At 44.2% G+C, this 14707-nt stretch overlaps 1 protein-coding gene across 1 annotated transcript in view; it reads right to left on the reverse strand.

The window, feature by feature from the left end:
- GFOD1 (Gfo/Idh/MocA-like oxidoreductase domain containing 1) overlaps positions 1 to 14707 on the reverse strand; it is a 150198-nt gene that overhangs the window by 40037 nt on the left and 95454 nt on the right. The gene's annotated exons all lie outside the window — the stretch shown is intronic.

Below are 14707 nucleotides of genomic sequence, written 5' to 3' on the forward strand. Positions count from 1 at the left end.
AATTTGGCATATTTAATTCAGAGTGTCTTCGCCAGTGCACAAATAGTGCCCAAGGGGCTCACACCTGGGTGTCTAGTTTTGAATGACATGCTTCCCTGAACTCTGAAAGGAAGTCACTTAGGCTTCTAGTGGTCTGGAGGCAGGCTGCAGCTCTGTACACAACAACACCTCACCATCTCCTGCTCTGCCTACCAAGCACCTAAATGACTGGTGACTTCTCTTTCTTGCTGGCCAGAACCAGGGCAAACCGGCGGGCCAGCACCCAGAGCAGCACTCCAGAACCAGGGAGGGAAATTTGGGGGCTTAGGCCCTTTCTAGAAAGCCTCTCTATTTGCAAAGATACCCCAGGCATTAGTTGACTCTTTTTATTTCCTCTAACACAAAACATGAGCTAGTTGCAGTAACACTGGGTGTTTAAAAGTGATGGGCTGGACAACTCCTTTGGAAAACACACAGGGTTTTTGTTTTGTTTTTAATAAAATACAACATATTTACATAAAAACCTAACAATTGCATTCCTAGAAATTTAGTAAAGAGAAATGAAAACATCTGTCTACACAAAACACCAGATCATAAATGTCTATAGCAGTTTTATTCACAATAGCCAAAAAAAAAAAAAAAAACCAGAAACAACTCCACGTCCGCTAGCAGGTGGATGGGTAAACAAATCGTGGTGACATCCATAAATTAGATTACCACTCGGAAATAAAAATAAATGAACTCTCAATACATGCAACAATAAGGAGAAATCTCAAAAAAATTATGCTGAGTGAAAGAAGTCAGCCACAAAAGGTCACATACATACTCTGCGACTATTTATATGGCATTGTAAACCAGGCAAAACTAAGCTACAGTAACAGAAAGCCATCAGTGGTGACCTGGGCTGCAGGTAAGGTAGGGGCGTGGAGAATGGGCCACAAGGGCACACAAGAAACTTTCTGGGATGATGGAAATATTCTGGATCTTGGCGGGGTGGTAGCTGCACAGATGGTTATCAAAAGTTATCAAGCTATGCACTTAAATGGGTACGTTTCATTGTATGTAAATTATCCCTCAATCAGAGAGAGAGAAGGAAATGTGGTCTTCTGTCTTTGAGCCCGGTGTGCTCCTTTCCGGGCCCACACCACCAGGGGTGGGCAATGCATTGTTTCTCATTCTCCTAAAATCCCCCACTCAGCTCTTCACTCACTCACAGGAAACTGATTTCCATCCTGAGGGGATTACAGTCTGTAAAACCTAGTAATAACCTAGGAAACCATGGGAACACTGATTTTATTTTTACAAGGACCAAACTCCTGATAACCCTGGAGGGAAAATAAGTTTCCATTATTTTCTCTCACTCTTTAGAGGAGGGGAGAAGCTCTAGAATGGACATAGTACGGGGAATTACACTGAAGCATGAATAATGTCCGGGCTGACGTTCCACTGGTATCCAGCATCAGTCACACTGGAGGTGAAAAAATAAAAAATTAAATACGTATTTACCAGTTGGTAAAACAGATACTTCCCCACCCCTATCCTGAGATCCCTGAATATCTCCCCATCATCCAGAACCCTCCCCAGGAACCATCTTTTGACCTCTCTGTGGTCTAGCAACTTAAAGGGTTAGCCCTGCCACAGCCGGAGACCACCATGACCCCACCCCAGTCTCACGTGGCTTCTGTGCTCTTAGATTGATGCCTGGCCATACGGGCTGGGAACATAGTTTTTATGGCCCCCTCTGAACGATATGAATTAGGAATAATTCACCAGATGACAGTGATTGGAAGAGTACACATTTTGTCAGGATGGAGTGCTGCCATTAAAAAATAAAAATAACAGTGGGATGTTTTTAGGCACATAACATGTAAAAGTGCTTAAGGAATGATTCCACTTTTAAGCCCTACTTTGGCCCTGATTGCAGCCTTGTGTCTCACTGCCAGACCAACATTTTAAATGAAGGGACAAAGGAAGCATCTGGAAAGACCAGAGAAAAAAAACACATCTAGAGGTTGAAGGCCAGCTCTAGGGATGGGAGGGGGAGCACAGAGGCCCGGAGTGAAAAGTCCTCCACAGGCTGAGTGGTTCTCCACCCTATTAAGTAAAGTGAAATGAACGAGTGTCCTCTCCATCACTCCGTATAACAAGTAGTCATTGATGCTCAAGTATTGGGGGTGGGGATAGGAAACAACGGTTTACTGTCCAATATCCCCAGCAAAGATTATTTCTCCTCAACAGGTGTGGGGACAGCCAGTAATGGGATTACTCACTTGTGTAAACTAGTGGCCTCTCCGCCAGGAGAAAATAATTTTATGTTTCAAATTTCTCCATACAAAATGAACTTGAAGGAATTGGGATCTATTTAATGAGGACATTCCAACTGACTGTGTCAGCCTTGTGTGACATTATAGACTATGGAGAAGACTGGAAAGACATAACAGCCAGTGGTAAGGTGTGGGATTGTTCAGATCCTGATTCGAGAATGCCAACTGTAAGAGAAATTCTAGAGATGATAAAGAAAACCTGAATCCACGCTGTGCACTGGGTGATTTGGGGAATTCTTGTTCATTCTTATGGGTCCAATAGTGACATGGTGATCTTTTTTTTTTTTTTTTTAGTCCTTATCAATTAGAGATGCTTGGTTATGTATTTATACGTGGAATGTCACGGTAGCATTTAAAGTATTTATGGATGGATGACATTATTTAAGGAGCACTGATGGCACAGTGGTTAAGCGCTCAGCTGCTAACTGAAAGGTTGGCTATTGGAACCTACCAGCTGCTCTGCGGGTGAGGGATGCAGGAGTCTGCTCCCATAAAGATTTACAGCTATAGAAACCTTATGGGGCAGTTCTACTCTGTCCTGTATATAGGGTTGCTGTGAGTCGGAATCGGCTGGACGGCAAGGGGTTTGGTGACATTATTTGCTTGAAAATTTTGTGGAAAAATTAACTAAACAAAAAGAAATTAAGAAGATAGTTCCATTTACAATAGAGTCTAATCAGTAAAATACTTAGAAATAAATTTAAGAAGAGTAAAAATTGTACTCTGAAAACTAAAAAATATTGAAAGACATTAAAGAAGATCTAAAGGAATGGAAAGATATCCCATGTCCATGGATCAGAAGACTTAATATTGTAATTCCCTGTACTGTGTCCATTCTAGAGCTTCCACCCTCCTCTAAAGCGGAAGAGATAAAGGAACGGAATCTTATTCTCCCTGCAGTGTATCAGGAGGTTACTCCTTTTAAAAATTACGATACTCCCTGAATTGATCTACAGATTCAATGCAGTCTCTATCAAAATCCAGCCAGGCTTTCTTTCTTTTTTTTTTTTTACAGGAAATGACAAATAATCCTAAAATTCATATGTAATACGAGGGTCCAGAATAGCCAAAAACAATCTTGAAAAAGGAAAGCAAAGTAGGAGAACTCATACTTTCCTATTTCAAAATTTACTACAAAGCTGCAGTAATCACAGCAGTGTAGTACTGGTATAAGGACAGACATATAGATTAATGGAATAGAACGGAGAACCCAGAAATAAACCCTCACACTTACAGCCAATTGATTTTTAACAAGCGTACTATGACAATTCAATAGGGAAAGAATAAAAAAATTATTTTTCAACAAATAGTTCTGGAACAATTTGGATATCCACATGCAAAAGAATGAAGGTGGACCCTTACGCATACCATACACAAAAATTAGCTCAAATGTATCACAAGTCCTAAGTGTAAGAGCCTAACACTATTGAACTCTTGGTAGAAAAGACAGGAGTAAATCTTTGTGGCTTTGAGTTAGGCAAAGCCTTCTTAGATATGACCCTAAAAGCACAAGGGACAAAAACGAAAAACAGATAAACTGGAGTTCAACAAAATTAAAACCTTTTTTGCTCCAGAAGATACCATCAAGAATGTGAAAACACTACTTAGATAATAGATAAGAGTTATTTTAGGTGAAGGGAAAGACAACACAATACAGGCGAGGTCAGCACAACTGGACTCAACTAAAAGCAAAGAAGTTTCCTGAATAAAGTGAACACCTCGAAGGCCAGCGTAGCAAGGGCGGGGTTTTGGGGACCCTGGTTTCAGGGGACATCTAAGTCAATTGGCATAATAAAATCTATTAAGAAAACTTTCTGCACGTCACTTCAGAGAGTGGCGTCTGGGGTCTTAAACGCCAGCTAGCAAGCGGCATCTAAGATGCATCAATTGGTCTCAATCCATCTGGAGCAAAAGATAATGAAAAACACCAAAGACACAAAGTAATTATAAGCCCAAGAGACAGAAAGGACCACATAAACGAGAGACTACATCAGCCTGAGACCAGAAGACCTAGGTGGTGCCTGGCTACAACCGATGACTGCCCTGATAGGGAACACAACAGAGAACCCCTGAGGGAGCAGGACAGCAGTAAGATGCAGACCCCATATTCTCATAAAGAGACCAGACTTAATGGTCTGACTGAGACTAGAAGGACCTGGAGGTCATGGTCCCCAGACCTTCTGTTAGCCCAAGACAGGAACCATTCCCAAAGCCAACTCTTCAGACAGGGATTGGACTGGACTATGGGATAGAAAATGATAGTGGTGAAGAGTGAGCTTCTTGGATCAAGTAGACACATGAGACTATCTTGGCATCTCCTGTCTGGAGGGGAGATGAGAGGGCAGAGAGGGTCAGAAGCTGGCCATATGGACACGAAAAGAGAGAGTAGAGGGAAGGAGTGTGGTGTCTCATTAGGGGGAGAGCAATTAGGAGTATATAGTAAGGTGTATATAAATTTTTATGAGAGACTGACTCAATTTGTAAACTTTCACTTAAAGCACAATAAAAATTAAAAAAAAAAAAGAATGCGAAAACAAAACCCATAGAATGGGAGAAAATATTTGCAAATCATATATTTGATGAGGGACTTGTATTCAGAATATGTAAAGGACTTCTACAAGTCAATAATAAAAAGGCAAATAACCCAACTTAAAAACTGGGCAATGAATTTGAATAGACATTTCTCCAAGGAGGATATACCAATGGCCAACAAGCACATGAGAAGATTCTAAGTATCCTTAGCCATCCAGGATATGCAAACCGAAACCATAATGAGCTATCATTTGACTAGGAAGGCTAGAATAAAGAAGACAGAAAGTAACAAGTGTCGGCAAAGGTATGGAGAAATTGGAAACTTCATACACCACTGGAGGGAATGTAAAATGATGCAGCCACTGTGGAAAAGTCTGGCACTTCCTCAAAATGTTAAACATAGAGTTATCCTATGCCCTAGAGTTCTACTCCTAGACGTATACCCAAGAGAAATGAAAACATATGTTCACACGAAAGTTTGTACATGAGTGTTCATAGCAGCATTACTTATAATAGTCAAAAAAAAAGAAACAACTCCAGTGTCCATCCACTGGGGAATGGATAAACCAAACGTGCTAGATCCATACAGTAGAACATTACTGGACAATAAGAAGGAACAGAGTACTGATACATGCTACAACATGGACGGGCCTTGGAAACGTTATGCTAAGAGAAAGAAGTCAGTTATAAAAAGCCAGATATTTCATGATTCCATTCATATGAAGGTTCAGAATGGGCAAATCTACAGAAAGTAGATTGCCTAGGGCCGGGGGGGAAAGTCCCTGGGTGGAGCAAGCAGTTAAGCACTGGACTGAAATGTCACAGCCTTGAAAACCCTATGGAGCACAGTTCTACTGTGTAACACATGGGGCTGCCAAGAGCTGGAATTGACTTGGAGGCAACTGTTTTTGTTTTTTTTTTAGGGCTTAGGGGAATGGTGTTGGGAGAAATGAGAAACAACTGCTAACGGGTATGGGGTTTCTTTTGGGGATAGTGAAAGTGTTCTAAAATTGATTGTAGTTATGATGTGCAACTCTGTGAATACATGAAAACCATTGAATTGTACACTTTAAGGAGCCCTGGTGGTGCAGTGGTTAAGAGTTTGGCTGCTAACCAAAAGGTTAGCAGTTTGAATCCACCAGCCGTTCCTTGGAAATCCTATGGGGCATTTCTACTGTGTCCTATAGGGTCACTCTGAGTCCGAATCGGGTCTGGTTTTTTTAACAGGTACACTTCAAAAGGGTGAATTGTATGGTACGTAAACGATATCTTAATAAAGCTGCTAAAACCTTTTTTTTTTTTGCAGAAAAAAAGGTGGGGAGATATGGATGAAACATGAACAGCAAAACATTTCCTTTTTTTTTTTTTAGGATTTCTTTTTTTAATAATTTATTTTATTTTTGTTGTTAAAAATATACACAACAGAACATACATCAGTTCAACAATTCCTACATGGACAATTCAGTGACACTGATTACATTCTTCAAGTTGTGTGACCATTCTCATCTTCCATGTTTCCAATTTTTTTTAAGAAAAAACTATACTTTGAAATCAAAGTTTAATTTTAAGACTAGAATTAATTCCCATGATGAATAAATAAAACAATGAGCTCAAGCATAACGATTGTTGAGGATGTCTCAGGACCGGGCAGTGTTTCGTTCTGTTGTGCATAGGGTCACTATGAGTCGGAACCGACTCGATGGCTTCTAACAACAACAACAACATTTTGAAATGTATATAGAAAACGACTAGCAAAGACTTTGCCAGATGTTCCAAAACAAGGAACCATTTCAGGGGTCCCAAGGGTAAGAGTTTGATTCAGGCTTGGCTGTTTCTTGTACTTGGAAGTTACAAAGTCGCGAGCTCATCAAACAGTCGTCTAAGCCAGCCCCTTCCTAGAATTGAGGAAAACTGCAGGCAGCCGGCAACAATGAGGGACTTGCCCAAGCTTCCTGCTTTTCACAAGACTCTAATGAGGATCAAATGAGACCACGAGCATGGCTTTTTAAATACCTTGGCTTGAGACTGTTTTTTTTTCCTGCCACAGTCCTGGACAGTGCAGATAGGGACCATCAATATAAGACCTTGAAGGAAGAGGTGATGTGATACAAAGGAAAAAAAAAAAACCTACATTAGAAAATATTTATGTGGCAGATTCCCGAGCTTTTGGTGGTAGAAGTGGTGACAGTGGTCACGGTGGAGCTTGAGACGGGGTGAGACTTAGACAACCTTATCCAGCACAGGAGAGGGGAGAGGGTATTTAGAACTTCTATTTCTGCTGCTGTTTCTACTTCCATCTTTCCTGAAAAAAAAACACCACCAATTGCCATCAAGCAGACTCCAACTCATGGTGACACCATGGAGGTCAGAGTAGAACTGTGTTCCATAGAGCTTTCAATGGCTGATTTTTCAGGCCTTTCTTCTGAGGCACCTCTGGGTGGACTCAAACCTGCGACCTTCCTGTTAGCAGCCAAGCGCCTAACTGTTCATACCACCCAGGGGTTCCTCTACCTTTCCTACTAAAAGTATGCAGGGTAGGATAGGGCAAGATTGAAGAAAAGTGGCAAAGATGAACAGAGCATGGGGTGGAAAAAAGATCACCATTCTTAGTATTTATCCCTGCTCAGTCCCTGACCCCAACCCATCAAGGGCCTGAAGGATCCGGGGCCAGGATGAGTCTGCAGATACTGGCAAGGATTTTTCCTGCCATCCCGATCCCCCCTTCACCAGCTTCTGAGGCCGTCTTCTCTATCTCCAAAGAATAGGACTTCGGCCTCTGCATTTGGGGAATATTATGCTCTCCCAGTGGTGATATTTTGGGTCTTTTTGGTAGAAGGCAGGAACAGGCAGTGGTGGAAATATCCTGCGAATGTTCTCTGAACAAGGAACCAGTAAAGTACGGACATCTGGCCCTGGGATTTTGCTGGCTCCAGGGATGTCACTGAACACCCACTAACACTAATTGCTTTCACGTCTGCTTCCATTTCTAGTGGAAATAAAATGCCTCTCTGGCTAATGGAAAATGAAACACCCATTTGCTCTTTGTTTACCGTGTTACATAAGAGCTCTCTCTAGGAGCCCTCCTCCCGGGCCCCACCTGAAGCCCTTTGCAGGGGATGGTATCTAAAGCTGGTGAGCGCTCCCTGCGTCCAGGGAACCATGGCTTCCAGGAAAGGGCTCCTTCATTCCTGCTTGTGCTGGTGGTGGCTGTTAGCTGCCATTGAGTCGGCCCCAACTCAGGGGCACCCCACGTACAACGGAACGAGATGCTGCCCGGTCCTGTGTCATCCCCGTGACTGACTGGATCGAACCTTTGTGCTGCACAGGGTTTTAACTGGCTGACTTTTTCGGAGGTAGACTGTCAGGCCACCTCGGTAAGATGGACTGGCACAGGGTTTATTTGCATAGGATTTATTTGTTGATGATAATAGGTCACCCCACTTTTGACTTCCACTCTGGAGGGCCAGCCTCCTGCTCTTCCTCTCTTACTGATGAAGACTGCTACACCCCTAACTAGACTGTAGATTCCTGGGCTGCAGGGTCTGCATGTTCCCTGTCACCTTCTGTAGTCTTCAACCCCCTCCGTGTGCCACCTACTCAGTGCGGGACACAGAGCAGCACTTCCTGACCAGACTGGCTCAGGGGCTTGAAATAAAGAATCACCTTAAAAGCAAAGCCCTTTATCATGTCTCTTTGAAGTGTCTTTGAGACACAAATGCTACAATGGCTGAGAAAATTGTCCATGGTGGCCATGTTGGAAGGGCTTATCTTAGAATCAAAACCTTCTTCAAAGCAGGGGTTAGGTTTTTGTGTAAATACCTTCTGCCCAGCTATGAGGTTCTGCATGTAGCAAACAAGGAAAAATGCAGCTCAAACGGGGCACAGAGGATCAGCTATTACAACAGGACTAAGTGAGCTGGCTATTCCTTAGTTACTGGATTTCATCAGGACAGAACTACAAACACAAACCCTTTGTTTAATGTAGACGGTGATGAAATAAATAGGGTGGCTCCAACTCAGCTTCCCGCCTCCCATACTCACCCCACCAACCCTTCCGGATTGCCCAACCAAAGAGCACAAGTTCGAGGAATACTGCTTCTTGGGTCAGCTTCCGAAGGACAGGAGCCCTTGGCTTTGCTCCCAGAAAAACAGTGATCTGGAGAAGGTATGTGAGAAGTGAGCCTTGGTTCCCTGGGTCCCTACCAAGCGCAGCAGAGAAAGAGAGTGGCGGCAACCAGCTGAACACCATGCTTCGTCCACGTGGAGTGTTTCTGAACTAACATCTTTCTCCAGCTCAGGAAAAAAGCCTCTTTGAGCCTCACATAATTGCACATGAACTTGGGCTGGCTGCAGCAGGCACAGGTTAATTTCCTTTCCTCCTTAGGGCAGGACCCAATTCCAGCTGTCTTGCTTAGCCTAATTAAATTTTCCACACAATGTGGCAAGCGCCTTATTTTAGGCAGCAAGGCAAGAACTTCTCCTTGCTCCTCCCTGGCCCCTGATGTCTGAAGTGAAAGTTGGATGATTGGCAAATTTTTCTTAAAAACGACGGTACTTGTGGGCCACCAGGTGTTTTTCTCACTGCCCAAGGTGGCTGCCCTTCCAGTAAAAATGTGTATTCCCCAGGGAGGACCCCCCCTCCCTTGAGACTGGCAAGAAGAAAAGATAAAGCACCGTGGAAAGTAGCTCAGACGAACAGCTCGCAACCTGGAGGAAAATAGGCCAGTGGGTTGAAATGAAATCCGGCCACAAGCAAACAAAAGATTTAAGAACAAGAGAGAATCTGATGCCTGCCTAGCACAGTCCTGGTACTCAGTATCCTCAGTGCTTTCACGGACCTCATCTGGTCGACAGCAACTTTGAAATGACTTTACTGGCTCTAGAGAAATGACCCTTTCACGCTCTCTTGGGAAGCGGGAGGAAGCAGCAGAGGTGACCTGTCAAATCTTAAAATTTCGCTTAGGGTTAAAATGGCAAATTTTATGTTGCGTATATTTTACCACAAAAAAATAAGTGTATTTTATAGATTTTGTATACACACACGCACACAGGTAGAAATTAAAACCAAGAAAAATCTGAAGAAAATAAAACGAGCACCCAAATCCCACCACCAATCAAGTAAAAAAAAAAAAAAAAAAATTTTTTTTTTTTTTAACCCACTGCCATCAAGCCAATTCTGACATAGCAATCCTGTAGGGCAGAGTAGAACTACCCCATAGAGTTTCCAAGGAGCGCCTGGTGGATTTGAACTATTGAAGTTTTCGCTAGCAGCCGTAGCTCCTAATCACTATGCCACCAGGGTTTCCCATTAAATTAAAAAACATTAGGTGAGTGCAATTCCAGTTCCACTGCCCATCTGTCAGTTTGTTGTACTATGGCGGCCTGCAGTGTTGCTATGATGCTGAAAGCTATACCACTGGTATTTCAAATACTAGCAGGGCCACCCATGTTTAAGCTGAGCTTCTGGACTACGACAGACTAGGAGGAAAGGCCTGGCAATCTATGTCTGAATATAAGCCAATGAAAACCCTATGAATCACAACAGAATACTGTTTGATACAGTGTTGGAAGATGATGAACCCCCTAGGTTGGAAGGCACTCAAAATACACAGTGGCTGCTATGGACACGTGCATTGAACAATGGTCATGGAAACCATACAGAACTGGGCAACATTTCGTCCTGTTGTACAGGGGGTTGCCATCAGCAGGAGCAAACTCAACAGCAGCTAATGACAATTCCAGTTACCTCTTTATGTGCACACACTGCTAGGACGATGATAGACTTATAGGCAGAAATCACTTTAAAAGGAGTATACCGCATACTGTCTTTAATAAGGAGGATTCCATTATTTCAATTCAAAGAAACCAAAATGGAACAGAAGCTGCTCAATTTCTGAACTGATACAGATTTCTAGCTTTTTTAGCACGGCAGGATTCTGAAGGCAGGGTGAACATCCAAGGCCAACATCCAAGGTACCCGACATCAGGAAGGTAGGTAACGTGGAAATGCAGCCCTGAGCCCCAAGCCATTTAAAATGTTTTCCTTGGCACTACGGAGAGACGGCCTGAATTGAGATAAGGGAGCAAGTGCTCGTGGAATGGTGCTCTGTCTGCTCAGGGCCCTGGCTTTAACAGTGCCTGTAACTGGCCAGGCCTGGTGTGTGGATGAGTTACCTGACCTTTCAAGAAGGAAGCCTCCACCCAGGCTTCCTATGTCCTGACCACACCTATGAAAGTCAAAGGGCTTTAAATACCTAATATGCCTGCAGGAGGAAAGTGGAGGGAAATCTGATAGCTTAGAATCACAGAACTCACAGAGTTTAATAATGTATGTCCAGTCTGGATCTAAGAAGAAAAAGAGAGAAAGAAGGAAGAAGGAGTCAAACCCTCACCTACTCCCATAACCTCACTCCTCATCTTCCGCCTCAAGCAACTATCCAAACCAAAACCGGTTGCTTTCAGTCAATTCCGACTCATACCCCTCCAAAAAGCACACTGCCGTCGAGTTGGTCACGACTCATAGCGACCCTATAATTACTCACACAACAAAGCAGAACACAACCTCAAGGAGACACTGGGAACAAGGATCTCCTCATGATTGTGTGGTATAGCCTTCAGTTCTCACCAGAAGAGCCGAGGGCTCTGCCGACAGCCAACCACGTATGCAGATCTGTGAGAGTGCAGTGCTGCTTCATGGAACAAACCAGAAGGGAGGAAAAGTGAAAGGTGAGAGGTTGCAGGCAAAGGGCCGCCTGGGAACAGAGAAGAACAGAGAAGCCAGCTGTGAACAGTTGGCTCCAAGCACTGACTAAATTAAACCCGCTGTTGTTGGGCCTGCCTCCGTCACTACCAAGTGAGGACCAGCAAAGACATCAGCTGTCCATTACCATCCAATTTAAATTTGCAGCCTGTTTCCCTCTGAAGAAGTTACAGAGTTTCACCTGAGGGCCTCCTGTCCCCATGCAAACGTACTCGGTTAGACCCACAGGCAAAGGTAGACAAAGGTCTTCATCCCAGCCTGTGAGAGGAACCAGGCATGGTGTACAAATGTTGTTGTTGACTTATGGCAACCCCATGCACAACAGAAGGAAATGCTGCCAGGTCCTGAGCCATCCCCATCTTCAGGTCTGGATCAGATTGCTGTGATCCATAGGGCTTTCATCAGCTGACTTTCAGTAGATTGCCAGACCTTTCTTCCTACTCCGTCTTAGTCTGCTAGCTCCGCTGAAACCTGTTAAGCATCGAGCAACACACAAGCCACCACAGACAGATGGGTGGTGGCTGCACATGAGGTACATTGGCTGGGATCGAACGGGGGTCTTCTGTGTGGAAGGCGAAAATTCTATCATCGCACCAACAATGCCTCAGTGTGAAAATACCCAAACCAAACCCACTGTTGTAGAGCTGATTCCAACTCATAGCGCTCCTGTAGGACAGAGTAGAACCACCCCATAAAGTTTCCAAGGCTGTAAATCTTTACAGAAGCAGACTGTCACATCTTTCTTCTGCATTGTGGCTGGTGAGTTTGAACCACTGACCTTTCAGTTTGCAGCCGAGCACTTTAACCACTGCACCACCAGAGCTCCTTCAGTGTAAAACAGCACCTCAATATTTTCTTCCCTTCAATCAGTTGAGATGATACTTCCTACAATCCGTTCATTGACATTATTTGCAGTGAGAAACTCAGGTAAAGTCTTTACTTAGGGAGTGGCATGGAGAAGTTCAAGTGCATGGGTTTTGGAATCAGAGGGCCTGGTTCCAATTCTTGCTCTGCCGCTGAGTCCAACTACTCCACTGCTTTGGGTCTCTGTTCCCCGGTCTGTAAAATGAGGGAAATAATAGTTTTTGTTGTTTTTACCTTAGTGCTGAGGAGCCCTCGTGGCACAACGGTTACGTGATCGGCGGCTAACCGAAAGATAGGCGGTTCAAACCCACCCAGTGGCTCTGAGGGAGGAAGACCTGGCGATCTGCTCCTGTAAAGATTACAGCCAAGAAAACCCTAAGGGGCCGTCTTACTGTGTAGCACGGGGTCACTATGAGTTGAAATTGACTCAATGGCGCCCAACAACAACAACGCCTTAGAGGTACTGCGTGGATTAAAGAAGACAACCCACACAAAGGGCTCAGAGCAGTGCCAGTGCGTAGGTAAGAGCTCAGATATTGGCTGGGATATCATTATGACCACTTTGCACAAAACAGGCCATCATTTTAGCAGAGCTCATTTTCGGCCAGTAGGAACCACCGGCATAAGAGCCAGCATCAGTTGTGAGGCATCAGTGGCTCCCCACCCCCCCCCCCCCCCCCCAGTTATTATTCTTATACCAGCAGTCCTGGGCCACAGAATCGCCCTCTGGCTACAGAAATCGGCAAATCAGAAATCTGCTCCCCACATTAGCCTTCCATTCCGGGCTTACACAGCTCAGTGCTTGGTGTGTTTGAGCCTGTCCTCCTCCTTCCTTTGAAGCCTGAAACCCAGTTTTGTTGACCAAATACAGTAAACGGATGGAGGGGCTCCTCTGAGAAAAGCCATTATCGAATCCTCATCTGCAAAGCCCTTCAGGACCCTGGCTGCTCCTGAGAATGTCCTCTTTGGAATAATATGACAGGGTCGCTATGACAATAGGGATGACCGCTGTTTGCTCAGCCCGGCTCACAGTCTTTCAAGCAGTCTCAGAGGCACCCACTGCATACATAAGCAGCCCAGATCAGTCTGAACTGGGAATGAATTTATTCCAGGACATGGAGGGAACCCAGGCCGGTGGCCCACCCCTTGGCTCCGTCACTGAGTTAAACCTCAGCTAAACATTTCACCGGAATGCTTGCACCCAAGACTCGTGTGCCACTTGTACCTACGTTCTCCATCCTCAGAAAGCCTTTTGCAGGGCCACCGGCCACACAACTTGGTAAAGCTTTTGTCCACAGTGCGCTGGCCCCTTCACACTCTCTTGGGTACTGGGAGGAAGAAGCAGAGGTGACCTGTCAGTCTTAAAATTTTGCCGAGGGTTAAAATGACAAATTTTATGTTGTATATATTTTCCCACAATAAAGTAAATGTATTTTATATATACACACACACACATATACACATGCAAATAGAAATTATAATAGGATGAGACAAAACTATAACTGGAAGTGCCGATATTTCCTTCCTGTACCCCAATGGATTGTCTTAGTACCCCGATTTGGACACCAGTGATGTAGAGCAAAGCAACTCAGAATGGGGTCCCCCAAACTATTTTATTACTAGTGTGTGATACAATGGAGCCCTGGTGGCCCAGTAGTTAAAAGCTCACTGCTAACCAAAAGGCTGGCAGTTTGAATCCACCAGTTGCTCCTTGGAAACCCTGTAGGGCAGTTCTACTCTGTCCTATAGGGTCACTAGAAGTCGGAATTGACTCAACACCAACAGTATGGTGTTCTTTTTGTTTGTTTGTTTTTGGTTTGTGTGATACAATGAAGGAGTCCTGGGTGAAACAGTTAAGTGCTCAGCTGCTGACTGAAAGGCTTGGTGATCTGCTTTTGAAAGGTTATAGCCATGAACCCCCTAGGGAATGCATTCAGTTCTACTCTGATGCAAACTGGGTTACCAGAGTTGGAATTGGCTTGATAGCAACAGGTTTTGTTGTGTGTGTGTGAGAGAGAGAGAGAGACTAAATAAGCATAAAAATGGAGAGAAAGTATGTAGAAACTTTTATAGCTGTTTGATTAAGTCAAGGTAAACTTATGTGTCCATCTAATACAATAATTAAAAAACGTGGCACCTAGGGACTGGCCACCCTGCTTGCTGAGCGTTGTTTGACCAGCCTTTTGCCTCCATTTCTCACTCTTGGCACCAAGGTGCATGGGCATGGCCAGAATCAGCATGCAGGATG

The sequence above is a fragment of the Loxodonta africana genome, chromosome 1, assembly GCF_030014295.1.
Source record: "Loxodonta africana isolate mLoxAfr1 chromosome 1, mLoxAfr1.hap2, whole genome shotgun sequence".
Classification (NCBI taxonomy): Eukaryota; Metazoa; Chordata; class Mammalia; order Proboscidea; family Elephantidae; genus Loxodonta; species Loxodonta africana.